The sequence below is a fragment of the Bos javanicus genome, chromosome 11 (assembly GCF_032452875.1).
Source record: "Bos javanicus breed banteng chromosome 11, ARS-OSU_banteng_1.0, whole genome shotgun sequence".
NCBI lineage: Eukaryota > Metazoa > Chordata > Mammalia > Artiodactyla > Bovidae > Bos > Bos javanicus.
Window position 1 is genome coordinate 77,704,926 of NC_083878.1, and position 18,289 is coordinate 77,723,214.

Genomic DNA, 18,289 nt, shown 5'->3' on the forward strand with positions numbered 1-18,289 from the left:
TTGCTGTGCAAAACCTTCTAAGTTTGATTAGGTCCCATTTGTTTATTTTTGATTTTATTCATTTCACCTTAAGAGACTGATCTAAGAAAATGTTGGTATGATTTATGTCCAGGAATGTTTTGCCTCTATTCTTTTCCAGGATACTTATGGTAATGTCTTATACTTAGGTCTTTAAACCATTTTGAGTTTATTCTTGTATGTGGTATATGGGAGTGTTCTAATTTCATTGATTTACATGTAGCTGTCTGGCTTTCCCAGCACCATTTATTGAAGAGACTGTCTTTTCTCTCTTGTGTATTTTTGCTGCCTTTGTTGAAGATTAATTGACCTTAGGTGTGTGGGTTTATTTCTGGACTCTATTCTGTTCCATTGATCTATATGTCTGTTTTTATGTCAGAACTGTGCTGTTTTGATTACAGTAGCCTTTCAATGTTGTCTGAGTAGACAGCATCCTTAAACACCTATTTGAAACTGGAAGCTGAGAGGCATGGCATAGAGAAAACCAAAAAACTGAGTATTGATTGACACATTATCTGGGGTAAGCTGAGAGAAGCAGGAATAAATCATTAATGTCATTGGGTACCAACAGTTTAATGTCAGTACAGAGGTGTACACTGCTGGATAATTATTTTCAGTATTCCAAAAGAAATATTAACTGCTCTGCTTTGGTGATGGCAGAAAGAGGTGATCGTGGTGGGTTTTACAGAGAGAGGTAGCATCAGGCTGAGTAATGTAATGAAAAGAGCATGACTTTGGTGTCAGACAGACCTGGATTCAAATCCCAATTCTGCCTCTTACTGCTTTGTGAATTTGAACAGTTATTTCATGTTTCTTAGTTTTTCTTACAGAGAGTAATGATACTATATCATGAGGTTTAAAATAAGATTATGATAATTTGTAGAATGTTCCTTAACATAAAGGACACTCTAATAATGAGAAGAAAATCAGCAAAAGATTTTCAGAGAGGTGCCTGTGATTTCTCCTAGATTGTAATAAAAATCAGTTCAGTTCAGTTGCTCAGTCATGTCCGACTATTTGTGACCCTATGGACTGCAGCATGTCAGGCCTCCCTGGCCATGCCAAACTCCCGGAGTTTACCCCAACTCATCTCCATTGAGTCAGTGATACCATCCAACCATCACATCCTCTGTCGTCCCCTTCTCCTCCCACCTTCAATCTTTCCCAGTGTTTTTTTATTTATTTACTCTTAACGTTTGTCATATTTTCCCCAGGAATGTTCTAGTAACTTTTCACTTTGAACTCTTAACCCTTGGAAAAATCCTATCAAGCCGCTAACATATTTGTTGTCACTTTACATTTGAGAGAGCTGAAATACAGAGAGGTTAAGATGCTTGCCAAATGTCACAGAGCTAGGCCAAAGTCCATATTCTGAACTGTATTGATATAGACTGGAGATGATATTAGATAGCCTCCTAATGAATGAATTTACTTTGCATATTTTTGGTTTTAATAATGAGATGATTAGAAAAAAAAAAGAAAATGCATCTTTAAATCCCTAGAGCAAGTCATATAAAGGTTACTTTATGGTCATATCAGGTTTCTATTCGGCAGCTAATTCCAAAGATACAGATAATCAAGAAGTGTAAATCACCATGTCATTTTAATAAGACACTTCATTTTCACATATAGCTACAAAAGATGAAATGTTGAAGAGTACCAGTGACTCAATGGACATGAGTTTGAGCAAACTTCAGGAGATAGTAAAGGACAGGGAAGCCTGGCACGCTACTGTCCAGTCTGATAGAGTCAGACTTAGTGACTAAACAATAACAAAATTGAAATATTTAAAGACAGAAGTTTGCCAGTTTCTATTAGTTAAGCTCTCATATTTGTGATAATTTTAGAATTCAGAAGTTTTAACATGGATAAGTTCAATATGTACATTTTTCCAATTAGTAAAAAAAAAAAAAAAGATGTAGGTTATCTCTAAGAACCCAGGTTCCTTTTTATCCACAGTAAGACTTAAGTTCTAAAACACTTAAATAGGTAAAATTGTACATCAAGAACACCAAACATATTGTACAGGAATACAGGTCTGCTTTCAGTTGCTTGCTCATTAACTCGATATAAGTTGGAAAAACTATGGCCCAGAAAACTCCAAAGTAGAAAGATGTTTCACTTGTAATTAACTGAGTTGACCAATAACCATAGAGGAAATTAGAACTATAGTTTAAAAAAAAAATGTATTTCTCAAAGACAGTCCCCAGTGACTCATGACGTCAGTTGTTCAAGACCAGAGAAAAATCTGAAAAGTGTCTCAGTTTGTATCTGGCATAAACTCAATGTGGAAAGTGGACAAAGATAGAATAAAACAAGAAAACCATAAACCAATGAATTATTTGGAGAGTTTTAACAAATTATAAGCAAAGTTATTTCCAGAACTGCTTTTAAAAGAATACTATGCCATGAAATTATTTAAATATAATTCTGTTTTAAGGACTATTGGGGCTTCCCCCATAACTGAATGGGTAAAGAATCTGCCTTCATTGCAGAAGACACAGGAGATGTGAGTTTGATCCCTGGCTTGGGAAGTCCCTTGGAGGAGGAAAGGGCAACCCACTCCAGTATTTTTGCCTGAAAAATCCCAGGGACAGAGAAGCCTGGTGGACTACAATCCAAAGGGTTGCAAAGAGTTGGCCATGACTAAGCACAATACCATTTGTTTTAAGGACAATATTAATATAACAGTTGTAATTTATTACATTTTGAAACTTAAGGGTAAGATGTCTACAATACCCTTGATAGATATCAAAAATGTATTAATAAAATGTAACACAGAGCTTTTCTGGTGGTCCAGTGTTGAGAGCCCACCTGCCAGTGCAGAGGACACGGGTTCTATTCCTGCTCCAGGAAGGTCCCATGTGCCACAGAGCAACTGAGCCCACGTGCCATAGCTACTGAGCTCATGCACTGTGAAGCCCGCGAGCCACAACTACTGAGCCCACGGGCTGCAATTACTACCGAAGCCCGTCACCTAGAGCCTGTGCTACACAACAGGAGAAGCCACTGCAGTGAGAAGCCCTGCACCGCAGCCTGGAGCAGCCCCGTCCTACTCAAACAGAGAGAAAGCTCACACACAGCAATGAAGACCCAGCACAGCCAAAAATCAAATAAATCAATCTTTTTTAAAAAATTTAATATCCATTCCTGATTACACAAGAAAGTCTCTTGGTAAATTAGGTAAATGGAAGGAAACTTCCCTAATTGGGTACAACATATCTACTAGAAACCTAAGTCTCCTGTCTTAGTTTAGGCAAACAACCAAAGAAGCTTCTTTCTTACTTAAGTCCAAGGTGAGTGTTTCTGGTTAGCAAGCCCTATTCACAGTCTTACAGGTACTCAGAATCCTTGCATCTCATGGCCTCATCTCCTGGAAACTCATCCTCTATATTCAGCTTCAAAAAGGAGGATGGAGGAGTGTAAGTGAGAGTTTTTAGGGGCCTGGCATAAATACTGTTCACATTACACTGGGGAGAGCATAGTCCCATGGCTGTACCCAGTCATGAGGGAAGCAGGAAGATAGATTCTAGCTGTGTGCTCAAAGGGAAAACTGGAAAATTGCTTCTGTGGATGCTCTGGCTAACTGTATCTGCAGATTCTGCTTCTCACTCACCTTGTCCCCAAGAGAGATAACCCCAAATCTTAGGGAGTTACTACATTCATCTCAAAGGGTAAGAACTCTCACTGCAGTGCAGTCCAATTCATCAAATACTTCAGATCAAGTATGTGGTTCCTTATAGTTTGGTGACCGATGAACTAAAAATATTAACAAATGTTCACAACTCCTGCATACCCACAAGGTAGCAGAGTGGAAGGAGACAACAGCAATAAAAGGCTCTATTTGGAAAAGGGATACACATGAAATCTCAGACCAAACACAAAATTAAAATCCTGATGGATATGTATCTAAACATGAAATATCTAATCACAAAAGACTGAACTACTGAATATTAAAAGTCACTATATAGTAAAATAGGTTTCGGTTTGGATTAGGACGGTCTCTTGAGCATGACACAACACCCAGAAATCTTGAAGTAAAACAATGGACAGATTTGTCCTCATAAAAATGTAAAATTTCTGTATCTCAGGCAGTACCTTAGACATGAGTAATAAGTATTTACAACATAACTAACAATTGGTTAATATCTCTAATATAAGAAAAAGACAACCAACCCAAAATAAAATTGGGGTTTTTGCCTTTCTGTTGGGAAACTAACCACACACAGGAATGTTTTCTCCTTCCCCAACCTTCTCTGTCCTTCTATTCTAAGCCTTGGCTTTCTTTTTGTGAGTATGGAAATATATACCCCATTCTGTAAATTCAAAGGAAAATTTTAGCTAATGAAAATTATGAGAATTTCTGAGAGTCTAAGAAAACAAAGGATAAGTTTGAAGAGGGTAATTGCAGTCTGGAATTTGTGCTGGACCATTTTGGAAAGTACTGCCACAGCACATGGGGGCTTCACCAGGAATTCCGCCTGCCTGCAGGGAGAAGAGCTGCCCAGGTGGCTCAGTGGTAAAGAATCCAGCCACCAATGCAGAAGATACAGTAGACGGGGTATCAATCCCTGGATCAGGAAGGTCCCCTGGAGAAGGAAATGGCAACCCACTCCAGTGCCCTTGCCTGGAAAATTCTATGGACAGAGGAACCTTGTGGGCTAGAGTCCATAGGGTGGCAAAGAGTTGGACACAGCTGAGCACACATGCCTGCAGGTAGAAGCCAGGAGCAGAGAAGAAGGATTCAGTGCAGATGACAGGGAATGCGATGGGATCCCCACAGTGGCTGTGCCACGTGCATCCTACTCTCCTCTCCACTCCTTCAGGTTTGTCTTTGAGCAGGAGCCATGCTGAAGGAGAGGCAGAAACTGACAGTGCCCAGAGAGAATGACTCAGCCCAGAATACCAGCCTCGAAGGAATCCCATCCAGCATGCATCCCACCTTTTCCCCATTTCAACTGAAAACAGTGGGGAGCACGAACCTCAATAGCTGTTTCTCCAGCTCCCACAAGGAAGGCTGAGGGTCTGGCAGTATAAAGGATCTGGCAAAGGATCCAAAGCACAGAGATGAGCTATAATTAGAAATCACCAACATCTGGCATGCAGCCACTGTGAAAAAACAGACAACAACCCAACAGAGGTACAACTATGCAAAAGTTAATAGAGTGATAAGAAAAGGATTTTAATACAAGTTTAATTAGTGTCTTCAGATATAGGATGGAGTCACAATAATGAATCAGAAACTGTCTGTTATAAAACCAAAGACAGACCTTGGAAGTAAAAAATTATTGAAATTAAAAATTCAGTAGATATAAATAGAAGAATGGGCGCAGCTATAAAAGAAACTGGATATCTGGAAGATAGCCTGGAAATGAAGGACGAAGTGAGAAAAAGATGAAAACTTAACACATGGAAGAGAGTTCTGCAAGCCATAGTATCTACCCAGTAGAAAATAACGAAAACAGAGGAAAGGTAAAATATGAAGAAATAATAGGATGAAATTTCTTATAGTTGAAGAAACATATAAATCCTCAGATTCAAATGGTACCAACTATGCTGCTGCTGCTAAGTCATTTCAGTCGTGTCCAACTCTGTGCAACCCCATAGACGGCAGCCCACCAGGCTCCCCCATCCCTGGGATTCCAACTATAGAGAAGGATTAAAAATAAACACACAACAAAGATAAAACAATGTACAAAAGTAATGAAAGTTAAGAACATGAGGTATATAGTCAATGTGCTAAAACTACAAGAGAAAAGACAGACTTCTGAAGCCTCCAGAGAGGGTTAGAAAAAGGTTGTTCAAAATAAGTGGCATTACATGTGTCATCAACAGTATTGGATGAAAGAAGATACTGAACAATATCTTTAGCCTGCTGAAAGAAAAGAACTTGAAATCAAAATGATTAAGATGGAGTCAAAAATCTGAATAAATAGATCTCTATTTAAATACATTTAAAAAAGTTTCTCAGCTGTGCTATGGAGAGTCAAGAAAGTGATCTGTGTGTACCTGCTTAAGTGAAAAGAAAGTGAAGTCATCCAGTCGTGTCCGACTCTTTGCGACCCCGTGGACTGTAGCGTACCAGGCTCCTCTGTCCATGGGATTCTCTAGGCAAGAATACTGGAGTCGGTTGCCATTTCCTTCTCCAGGGGGTCTTCCTGACCCAGGGATCAAACCCAGGTCTCCCGCATTGTGGACAGACGCTTTTCCCTTTGAGCCACCAGGGAAGCTTGGGCCAGTGTAAAAAACCACTTAGGGGCAAGTGAATCTCAAGGATGAAAGTCAGAGTTCTGTGATCCAGCTTCCCAACCTGTGTGGAGACCTGCCATTTTATTTTTTGAAGGAAGCTGACGAGTTTCATTATAGATGTATTCCTTTTCACCATATTTCCATTCCTATTCACAACTACTAATTCCTCTCCTATTTTGTGCAAAGATTAGGCAAAATAATCAGAGATACTAAGGAGTCAGGCTATGAGTTGGAAGACAAATGTATCCTCACTCCAACCAGCTACATATTGCAGGATCCAGGCAAGCACTTAGCCTTAGAGCCTGTATTTCTTTTTCACCCACCAGATGGGAAGGATACCATTTACCCATCTATCTTGTAGATTTGTATTTGAGGATTAAAAGAGGGTGAACATCTGGTAATGGATAAAAAGAAGTATACATGGGAGATTTAGTGTTAGTTTGAAGGGTATGTGTGGAACAAAAATGAAAAAATATGAAGACACACCAGTTATGATACATTTATAACCTTTTCCATCTCCAGGCCAGCAATCACTTGTGTCCTGCTGCCCCAAATATGCCCTGAGCATGTCTCCTTGTACTTAGGCCCTACACGGAGTTAGTGTAGTAGCATCTCTAGCAATTTGTTCAATGTATGCTTAATAAATGATTCTGCAGTAAAAGAAAAAGGTTAAGGATAATCTTCAATCATAAAGAAAATACTGAGCTCTGTTCATTATTCTCTGAGGAGGATGCTCTGATTATGGAAAATTTTTCTTTAAAATGACAAAGTGAATAAAAATGTTGGTGTTAAAAAGAATAGCTATAGAGAAGCAGCTATCTAGGGTAACACCATTCAGAAGGGGCTAGGCGAGTTTAGAATTTGATATAATTTTCATAAAGCCTGGCAATAACTGACTTTATTCCAATATTTCAAATGGTTACAAAAAAGAAATAATGAAGTAATTAAGATTGTAAAAAAGTTAAATTTAGTGATAAACTCCCAACATAAGAGTAGTGTGCTATATGAAAGATCTTTGAAATAAAAGAAAATGGAGATAAGGTGATTCTAATGCAATTTTAAATCTCTAGAGACATATATCATCAAACTCCTCCAGTAGAAATGCTTTTTATTATACTCTCATGTCTTACTCATTTGTATGTATTCAGAGTATTTTATTCTAAGATTACATATATGGCTGAATAAATTTCTTAGTGTCCACAGACTTTTTATTTTAGTGGAATATTTGTATATAAATGTTTTCAGCAAATTACCAGATCAGTGACAATTTATGGAACATGAACTGAATTAATAAATTCATTTGAAGAGAAGAAAAATGTTTCATTGCTCCTGAACTCTTATGTATTGAATTTTACTTTTTATGAAGTGATATAAAAATGTATTTCTAATGGTAAAAATATATGAATATATGAAAAAATTAGGTTTATATCAAGTTAGAGAAGATGAGGCTTGGAAGATAATTTAAAATCAAATAGTTAAGAGTCTGTTGAAGCTGAAACTCCAATACTTTGGCCACCTGATGTGAAGAGCTGACTCATTTGAAAAGACCCTGATTCTGGGAAAGATTGAGGGCAGGAGGAGAAGGGGATGACAGAGGATGAGATGGTTGCATAGCATCACCAACTCAATGGACATGAGTTTGGGTAAACTCCAGGAGTTGGTGATGGACAGGGAGGCCTGGCATGCTGCGGACCTCACTGGTGTGCTGCAGTGCATGGGGTTGCAAAGAGTCGGACATGACCGAATGAACTGAACTGAGTGTAAAAGTCTTGAAAAGTTTGGCTTGGGTGGGATATCAGAGATCATCTGGTATTTAATTAACCTGTTAACTTTATGTTCAGAGAAATTAGGTCCCAAGAATCCCTCCAATTTCTTTTTTATTGAAGTATAGTTCATTTATAGTACTGTGTTATGTTAGTTTCATGTATACAGTAAAGTGAGATATATATATTCTTTTTCAGATTCTTTTCTATTATAGATTTGTGCATTATCCTTGAATATAGTTCACTGTGCTATGCAGTAGTCTTTGTTGTTTATCTGTTTTATAAATTGTGGTTTTCATTCTGTCTATCCTCTGATGGATAAGGATAAGAAGCTTGTGGAAGCTTCCTGATGGAAGGGACTGGCTGTGGGGAAATCTGGGTCTTGTTCTGATGGGTGGGATATATTTTTTGCAGCTGAAGATGGAGAAGCTCTATACAGTCAGCAAAAGCAAGACCAGGAGCTCACTGTGGCTCAGATCATGAATTCCTTATTGCAAAAATTCAGACTTAAATTGAAGAGAGTAGGGGAAACCACTATACCATTCAGAAAGTGTGTGAAAGAAAGTGTGAAGTCACTCAGTTGTGTCTGACTCTTGCAACACCATGGACTGTAGCCCAGGTACAGTAACACCAGGCTTCTCCATCCATGGAATTTTCCAGGCAAGAGTACTGGAGTGGGTTGCCATTTCCTTCTCCAGGGGATCTTCCCGACCCAGGGATTGAACCTGGGTCTCCAGCATTGCAGGCAGATGCTTTACCATCTGAGCCACCAGGGAATAGACCATTCAGGTATGACCTAAATCAAATCCCTTGATTATACAGTTCAGTTCAGTTCAGTCGCTCACTCATGTCCAACTCTTTGCAACTCGTGAATCGCAGCACGCCAGGCCTCCCTGTCCATCACCAGCTCCCAGTTTACTCAAACGCATGTCCATCGAGTCGATGATGCCATCCATCCATCTCATCTTCTGTCATCCCCTTTTCCTCCTGCCCCCAATCCCTCCCAGCATCAGAGTCTTTTCCAATGAGTCAGCTCTTCGCATGAGGTGGCCAAAGTATTGGAGTTTCAACTTCAGCATCAGTCCTTCCAATGAACACCCAGGACTGATCTCCTTTAGGATGGACTGGTTGGATTTCCTTGCAGTCCAAGGGACTCTCAAGAGTCTTCTTCAACACCACAGTTCAAAAGCATCAATCCTTCAGTGCTCAGCTTTCTTCACAGTCCAACTCTCACATCCATACATGACCACTGGAAAAACCATAGCCTTGACTAGACGGACCTTTGTTGGCAAAGTAATATCTTTGCTTTTAATATACTATATAGGTTGTTCAAAACTTTCCTTCCCAGGAGTAAGTGTCTTTTAATTTCATGGCTGCAATCACCATCTGCAGTGATTTGGGAGCCCAAAATAATAAAGCCAGCCACTGTTTCCATTGTTTCCCCATCTATTTTCCATGAAGTGATGGGACCAGATGCCATGATATTAGTTTTCTGAATGTTGAGCTTTAAGCCAACTTTTTCACTCTCCTCTTTCACTTTCATCAAGGGGCTTTTTAGTTCCTCTTCACTCACAGTAGAAGTGACAAATAGATTCAAGGGATTAGATATGATAGACAGACTGCCTGAAGAACTATGGACAGAGGTTTATAACACTGTACAGGAGGCAGTGATCAAAACCATCCCCAAGAAGAAGAAATGCAAAAAGACAAAATGGTTGTCTGAGGAGGCCTTACAAATAGCTGAGAAAAGAAGGGAAGGGAAAGGCAAAGGAGAAAAGGAAATATATATGTATCTGAATGCAGAGTTCCAAAGAATAGCAAGGAGAGATAAGAAAGCCTTCCTCAGTGATCAGTGCAAAGAAACAGGAAAACAATAGAATGGGAAAGACTAGAGATCTTGTCAAGAAAATTAGAGATACCAAGGGAATATTTCATGCAAAGATGGGCACAATAAAGGACAGAAACTGTATGGACCTCACAGAGGCAGAAGATATTAAGAAGACGTGGCAAGAATACATTGGAGAACTATCCAAAAAAAGATCTTAATGACCCAGATGACCACAATGGTGTGATCCCTTACCTAGAGCCATGTATCCTGGAGTGCAAAGACAAGTGGGCCTTAGAAAGCATCTCTACGAACAAAGCTAGTGGAGGTGATGGAATTCCAGTTGAGCTATTTCAAATCCTAAAAGATGATGCTGTAAAAGTGCTGCACTCAATATGCTAATAAATTTGGAAAACTCAGCCGTGGCCACGGGACTGGAAAAGGTCAGTTTTCACTCCAATCCCAAAGAAAGACAATATCAAAGAATGCTCAAACTACCACACAATTGTTCTCATCTCATACACTAGCAAAGTAATGTTCAAAATTCTCCAAGCTAGGCTTCAACAGTACATGAACTGAGAACTTCCAGATGTTCAAGCTGGATATAGGAAAGGCAGAGAAATCAGAGATCAAATTGCAAACATCTGTTGGATCATAGAAAAAGCAAGAGAATTCCAGAAAAATATCTGTTTCATTGACTACACTAAAGCCTTAAACTGTGTGGATCACAACAAACTGTGGGAAATTCTTAATGACATAGGAATACCAGACCACCTCACCTGCCTCTCAAGAAACCTGCACACAGGTCAAGAAGCAACAGTTTGAAATGGACATGAAACAACAGACCGGTTCAAAATTGGGAAAGGAGTACGTCAAGACTGTATATTGTCACCCTGCTTATTTAACTTATATGCAGAGTACATCATGCAAAATGCCAGGCTGGATGAAGCACAAGCTGGAATCAAGATTGCTGGGAAAAATATCAATAACCTCAGATATGCAGATGACATCACCCTTATGGTAGAAAATGAAGAGGAACTAAAGAGCCTCTTGATGAAAGTGAAAGAGGAGAGTGGAAAACATGGATTAAAACTCAACTTTCAAAAAACTAAGATCATGGCATCTGGTCCCATCACTTCATGGCCAATAGATGGGGAAACAATGGAAACAGTGACAGAATTTATTTTCTTAGGCCCCAAAATCACTGCAGATGGTGACTGCAGCCATGAAATTAAAAGATTCTTGATCTTTGGAAGAAAAGCTATGACAAACCTAGACAGCATATTAAAAAGCAGAGACATTACTTTACCAACAAAGGTACATATAGTCAAAGCTATGGTTTATCCTATAATCCTGTATGCATGTGAGAGTTGGACTATAAAGACAGTTGAGCACCAAAGAACTGATGCTTTTAAACTGTGGTGTTGGAGAAGACTCTTGAGAGATAAGCAGGACAATCAAACCAGTCCATCCTACAGTAAATCAGCCATGAATATTCATTGGAGGGACTGATGCTGAAGCTGAAGCTCCAATACTTTGGCTACCTGAGGCGAAGAACTGACTCACTGGAAAAGAACCTGATGCCGGGAAAGATTGAAGGCAGGAGGAGAAGGGGATGATAGAAGATGAGATGGTTGTATGGCATCACCAACTCAATGGACATGGGTTTGAGTAAGCTCCGAGAGTTGGTGATAGACAGGGAAGTCTGGAGTGCTGCAGTCCATGGGGTCGCAGAGTCAGACAAGACTGAGCAACTGAACTGATGCTTTCAATTAAAAGATTTTAACTAAACAATGCTTGATACACTAGACAATAGTGTTTTCTGGCCATCTTTGAGGCGCATGTCCTATCAGAGAAATGTTGCCCACTGTTTTTGTCTCTCTCTCTCTTGCATGCATACACACACTTCCAAAAGTCTGTAATTAGATAACTGAACTTTTCTCTCACTTGTCAGCAAAGCACATTTATCCAGAAGAGTGAAAATATCAAGCAATAAGGCAACAAAAGCAAAAATTAAAAAGTGGGACTACTGAAAAGCTTCACCACAGCAAAGGAAACAATCCATGAAATGAAAAGGCAACATATGAAATGAAAGGAAATATTTGTTAATCATATATCTGATAAAGGGTTAATATCCAAAATATATAAAGAACTCATACAACTCAAAAGCAAAAACAGACAAGCTGAATTAAAAATGGGACAGAGGAACTGAATAGACATTTCTTCCAAGAAGTTATACAGGAAGCCAACAGATACATGAAAAGGTGCTCAACATCTGTCATCATCAGTGAAATGAAAATCAAAACCACAATAAATCATCTCACACTTGTTAGAATGGCTGTCTTCATAAAGACAAGAGTTAAGGTTGATGAGGATGTGGAAAAATAGGAATCCTTGTCCACTTTTGATGAGAATGTACATTGTGTTGCCACTATGGAAAACAGTACGGAGGTTCTTCAAAAAATTAAAAATAGAATTACCATATAATCCAGAAATCCTACTTCTGAGTATATATCCAAAGAAAATGAAAAGAGGATAACAAAGAAATATCTGCACCCCCATATTCCTAGCAGCGTATTCACAACAGCAGATATATGAAACAACCTGAGAATCCATCAACAGAAGATGAATTCAGGAAGTAGGTGGTGATGGGGACACAAAGCCAAGTGGACTTTAGCCACAGGATAATTTCTGCAATGTGTAATTAAAGTATCTTGGGCTTTCTTGGCAAATTCTATCCAGGAGCGGGGAAACACACCACAGTTCTATTACATATCTGCCTTCTTTTGATCTGAATTCAGTCACCTTGGTAATAATGAGAATTTTCTATTAGAATTACTTGTTTTAATACCCAAGTTCTAACTTTAAGCCTCATTATGTGGAGCAAAAGAAGCCAGACACGAAAGAGTACCAACCATGTTTCCATTAAAATGAAGCCCTAAAATAACAAAACTCATCTATGATGATAGAAATCAGTCCTGTGGTTGCCTCAAGGAGGGCAGGAATTGAGTGGGAAGGGTCATCAGGGAACTTTCTAGAATAAGTATTCTGTAGCCTGATAATAGGTGAGAGCTTATGCATTTGTCAAAGCTCACCAAACTGTGCATTTAAGATCTGTTCATTTCACTGTAAATAACACCTGTTATTAAAATGAATGCATGCATTTATACTATTTCATATCAAATTAAACATAATTACGAAAAAGTACATGTGTTTTTCCTTGGGAAGGTCTGTCAGAAATCTAAATTCAAGTCTGTATGTAGTTTTCAGTTGCAAGCACAAGAGTATGAATAGGACAGAAGCCATATGCCCCTCAGGAATTCTCCCTGGATTTCTGTAGCCATACCTAAAACAGCAATTCTCACTGGGAAGAGGAAAACAGTGGGAAATAACACCTCCTGATGGTTGGGCTCCAAAATCACTGCAGATGGTGACTGCAGCCATGAAATTAAAAGACGCTTACTCCTTGGAAGGAAAGTTATGACCAACCTAGATAGCGTATTCAAAAGCAGAGACATTACTTTGCCAACAAAGGTTCGTCTAGTCAAGGCTATGGTTTTTCCTATGGTCATGTATGGATGTGAGAGTTGGACTGTGAAGAAGGCTGAGTGCTGAAGAATTGATGCTTTTGAACTGCAGTGTTGGAGAAGACTCTTGAGAGTCCCTTGGACTGCAAGGAGATCCAACCAGTCCATTCTGAAGGAGATCAGCCCTGGGATTTCTTTGGAAGAAATGATGCTAAAGCTGAAACTCCAGTACTTTGGCCACCTCATGAGAAGAGTTGACTCATTGGAAAAGACTCTGATGCTGGGAGGGATTGGGGGCAGGCGGAGAAGGGGACGACAGAGGATGAGATGGCTGGATGGCATCACTGACTCGATGGACGTGAGTCTGGGTGAACTCCGGGAGTTGGTGATGGACAGGGAGGCCTGGCGTGCTGCGATTCATGGGGTTGCAAAGAGTCAGACACGACTGAGTGACTGAACTGAACTGAACTGAACTGTTGGTTAAATCAGAACAACCAGGCTGAGTTCTCGAATGCAGAGATGGGCTAACACTCTGGTTCACCCCCAAAGATTCTCTCAGGATGCTTCCCCACCTTAAGAACCATCTCAGAAGGAGCCACTGTGATTAAAGAGAGCCTTGTAACCCTTGGCTACATTGGGTATAAGCTCTTGATCCCATGAGGTTAGGTCATTCAGGTTTACCAACCTCTACCTCACTTTATTACTGTCATCTACCAACTTCCTAGGATATCCCCTCTCATTAACTGGCAAATATAGGACCTGAATCTTTCTTTCTACCCCAGTTCCTATCATAATTCTGGTGATATCAAGGTTGTGTGTTAATAGATGAGCCATCCAGAAAACGAACCCAGACTTTCGTGATTCCAGGGTCTCTCACATCCACTCTGCTTTAGCCAAATCACACCTAGAATCTTGTCATCACCTGGAACGCACCACATCTGAAACTCTGAAGTGCACTGTCCCGTTATGAGTCTCAACCTCTTGTCCTTCTACTTCTCTTGTGCCTTCACTCCCACCGTACCTTCTTTCAACACTAGAGAGACCTCCAGTTCTTTAACCCCCATCATGTTTCCCTGTCTGTGAGGACTTGCTAAGGCTTCCATGCCAACTTAGACTGTTATAACATGATAGGTTGTCTCAATTTTTTTTTATCAGTATCTTTGACACTTTTTTAACATACTTTCATAACAACACCTGGACAGTAAATCTCCAGCCAAAGATCAAAACACTATTACTGCTTACTGTTATCTTTATTCTTGTGCACACACAACTAAAGAATGGTTCTAATTGACAAATTTTATGGTTCTAGTTGATAAGTTTCATGGGCATTTTTAATCCCAATTTCACTGAATTGTAGAGAAGTTATAACTGATCATCCTAAAAGAAACACTTCACAATCATAAGGACTAATAAACAAGTCAGGAAGTTTGCAGAATATGAAGTCAACATACAAAAATCAATTACTTTATGTTAGTATCCTAGCAGTGAACAATCCATAAATGTAACTTAAAAAAAAACTATTCCAATTGTAGTAGCATTAAAATAATAAAACATTCAGGAATAAATATAACAAAAGTGTAGTACTTGTACACCTAAAATTTTAAAACATCATTGAAAGAAAAAAAGGCCTACATAAATGGAAAGACATCCCACATCTAAGAATTGGAAGACTTAATATTGTTAACATAAGCAAAACTTTCCAAATTGATCTAAAGATTCAGTGCAATTTATTTCAAAATTCCAGCTGGCTTCTTTGCACAAGATGACAAGGTAATTCTAAAATTCATAGGAAATGCAAGGGAACTAGAATAACCAAAGTAATCTTGGGGAAAAATAATGGATTTGAGGGACTCACACTTCCCAATTTAAAAATTTACTACAAAGCTACTGTCATCAAGACAGTGTCATACTGGCATAAAAGTAGACATTTGGATCATTTGAGAATAGAATTGAAAGTCCAGAAATAAACTCCCATATTTATGGTCAAATGATTTTTGATGAGGATGCCAAAAGATTCAGTGGGGAGATAAGAGTCTTTGCCACAAATGGGGCTGGTATAACTGCAGATCCAAATGTAAAAAATGAAGCTGGAACTTTAGGCTTCAGCCCTGCATGTAAAAACCACAATCTTACCCCCAAAAAAAGTGAAAAAAAAAAACACTAAAAATCAGGGACTTTCCATGGACTCATGAAGCTTAGGTAGCAGGGCAAGTGACCACCCCAAAATCTGGATGGATGGTAAGGTCACTGAGGTCCACTTCCCTGGAATGGGAATCACTGGAGCCAGACACTGATAGCAACATTTTTGTGGTAATTCTGACAAGTTGCAGGAGCTGAGTGCGGACTAGTAAGAGAGTGAGAGACTCCTAGAATCTCTGATCTTAGGGGATCACTCATACTTCCATGGACTTTACTTCTAGGAAACCCACCAGGTTCTCACAGTGAAGAACCAAGAAACATCACCTCTTGGCTCTGACAGGTGGTGGAAAAGTTTTCCTAATTTGAAATAAATCCAGAGTGATTTCCATAATGAAGCCCTGCCCTTCAGGGGAAAGATTCTACCCGAGTCTTTGTCCATTTGGGAGAAGTGCTCTCCCCTGCCTCCAGCCCTCAATGTGTTTGTTTCCTGTCCTGCCTAACAGAGAAGGGGTCCAAGAGACACTTGTGAAGGTCACCTACCAGGGACCAAAGCATACTCAAACACTGAGATTTAACTACAAAACTATAGAATGCTTTCCCTCCCAGACACCTCACCACCACACAAACAGGGCTGTGATATAGCAGGGGGCTATGGTTGAAAATGCAGATTCTGTCTAAGGAGGACTTCTCAGGGAATCATCCCTGGGCAGCAGGGGAGATGAACAGAAAGGCACTGCAGAAACCTGACGCCTCCCGCACCTACACCTACAGCTACATTAAACAGTAAGCACAGCCCAGCTCATAGTAGACCTGCTTAGTTTCATTTATCCTAGTCATTTTATAAATGTACTGACCTTATCATAAGTTCTTTTACCAAGCTTCTGATTGGTTGTATAGCAAAAGATGACTAACCTTTCTAATACTTTCCATATCATTAAGTGTTTGTATTATTGTATCATTTTATTTCTGCCTCTTGTTGCCCCAGTTTCAACCGAAGTCCTTTAAAGACAAAGACTGCATTTTACTTTTCTGTACCTTTCATTGATAGCCTAACTCAGTGATGGGTGAATGGGTGAGTGAGGGAATGGGTGAGTGAGTGAGTGAATGAACGAATGAACAAACCAGCTTAAGATTGTCATTGGGGTGACAAGGGAGCCCCTGGAGGAGGTACGGCAGTTCTGGTTGTTGCTGTTGCTCTGATGGAACTTTCTTGGTCCTGGACATCCTCCCTCAGGGAAAAAGTGTCCAGTGGAGAATGGTCTGAAGTCAGCAGTCTGGTTTCTAGTCCTGAGTGTACCGCTAGATATCTGTGTGACCTTGAAGAGCTCAATGCTCTGGGCTTTTTACATCTCTGTAAAATAAACATTCCTTTCAGACCTATTATTCCAAGATTCTTAAAACCACTGGTCCTTATAAAGATGCAGGGGGAAAAACCTACCAAAATAAACCACAAACTTAGCAAATAATATTTATTTTTTAGATCCTATTCATATCTAGGATTTAATGAATGCCTGCTGTATTCAGGCACTGCTTTAAACAAGTACATCACTTGTATCATTCATATGAAAACCATTTCATTGACTTTCACAAAAGAGGCATAGAAAGGTTGTGTCACTTACAGAGCTGGTGGTGGAACCAATTTCAGATCCAGGCTGTCTGACTCCCATAGCTGTGCTCTTGATCTTAATGTTTCTCCCAGCACAAGGGTAGAACCATCCTTCCCTTCCGCCCTCGGAACCACTGGCCTCTTCTGAGATTGTATACTTCATTTGAAAGAGTAAAACTGCTGCCTCAATACAAAGTGATAATTCAAAAGGATGTTGTGAGAGAACAGAACTCCCAGCAGAGCAAAGAGATATTTGCTAATGACTTCATTTGGGACCAAGGCCTTTGTTTTATTTGGTATTACAGATCCTGGATTGAGAAATCAGTGTGTGGATAAGCTTTTGACCTGACTTTTGAACAGAATGTCATTCTTTCCTCCAAACCTTATCAGTCATGAGGTTGAAAGGTGAGTCTTATCCTTGCAACATCACCTATTTTTCTCTTACTGAGAGGGTTCCATTTGATGTAATATTAGGATAGGTTTCTTTCACATGAACTAGATGTAGGAAGCCATCTTAGCCTGCTTCCTCCCACTCCTTACCTCAGCTCACAGGTATATCAGCTACAAGAAACATATTGAAATGGTCAAATAGCCTTTAAAGCTGGGTCAGGAAGAGTAAGTAAACAGGGAAACTTTCCACCATATGAAATGTGTACTTTGAGTCCAACAAAGTATACAAAGTAACAAGTAAGATAAAGATGATTCTAGAACTAACAAAGATGTGATCAGCGCTCAGTGTTGCTGGGCCTTCTTCCTGCAATTTCAGCCATGTTTTCTTCTCATTCTTTTTTTCCCATTCCTCCCTTCACTTTTCTCCATTCAGCTATTCTTTCCCCAATCCTTTCCTTTCTGAGTGCCCCCAGGACTGGTATTGTCACGCCTCCTGCTCCTAGAACATTGAGGAAAACAGGCCTTATGAGGACATATAAAAATGCTGAATATCCACATATGTATAGCATACATTCACACTTTGATTTTTCACATCCGTACTCTCAATCAACAGGTGAGTATTTATTGCCTATTCAGTCTTTACAAGTTCTTACCTACCCCCACATACATATGTGGGTATACCTTAGGACAGATGTATATATGTGTTCCCCTAAGGATTTTGCATTTTATCTGGAGAGCCCCAAAGGAACTGAAATGGGGGCTTATTCTTGAT

The 18,289-nt window shown here is 39.6% G+C and overlaps 1 long non-coding RNA gene across 1 annotated transcript in view; it reads right to left on the bottom strand.

The window, feature by feature from the left end:
- LOC133257381 (uncharacterized) overlaps positions 1 to 17,399 on the bottom strand; it is a 28,208-nt gene extending 10,809 nt beyond the window's left edge. The window contains exon 1 of the long non-coding RNA XR_009739527.1: positions 17,141 to 17,399. This is a non-coding gene — a long non-coding RNA (uncharacterized LOC133257381). The remainder of the gene's footprint in view (positions 1 to 17,140) is intronic.
- Positions 17,400 to 18,289: the final 890 nt, after the last annotated feature.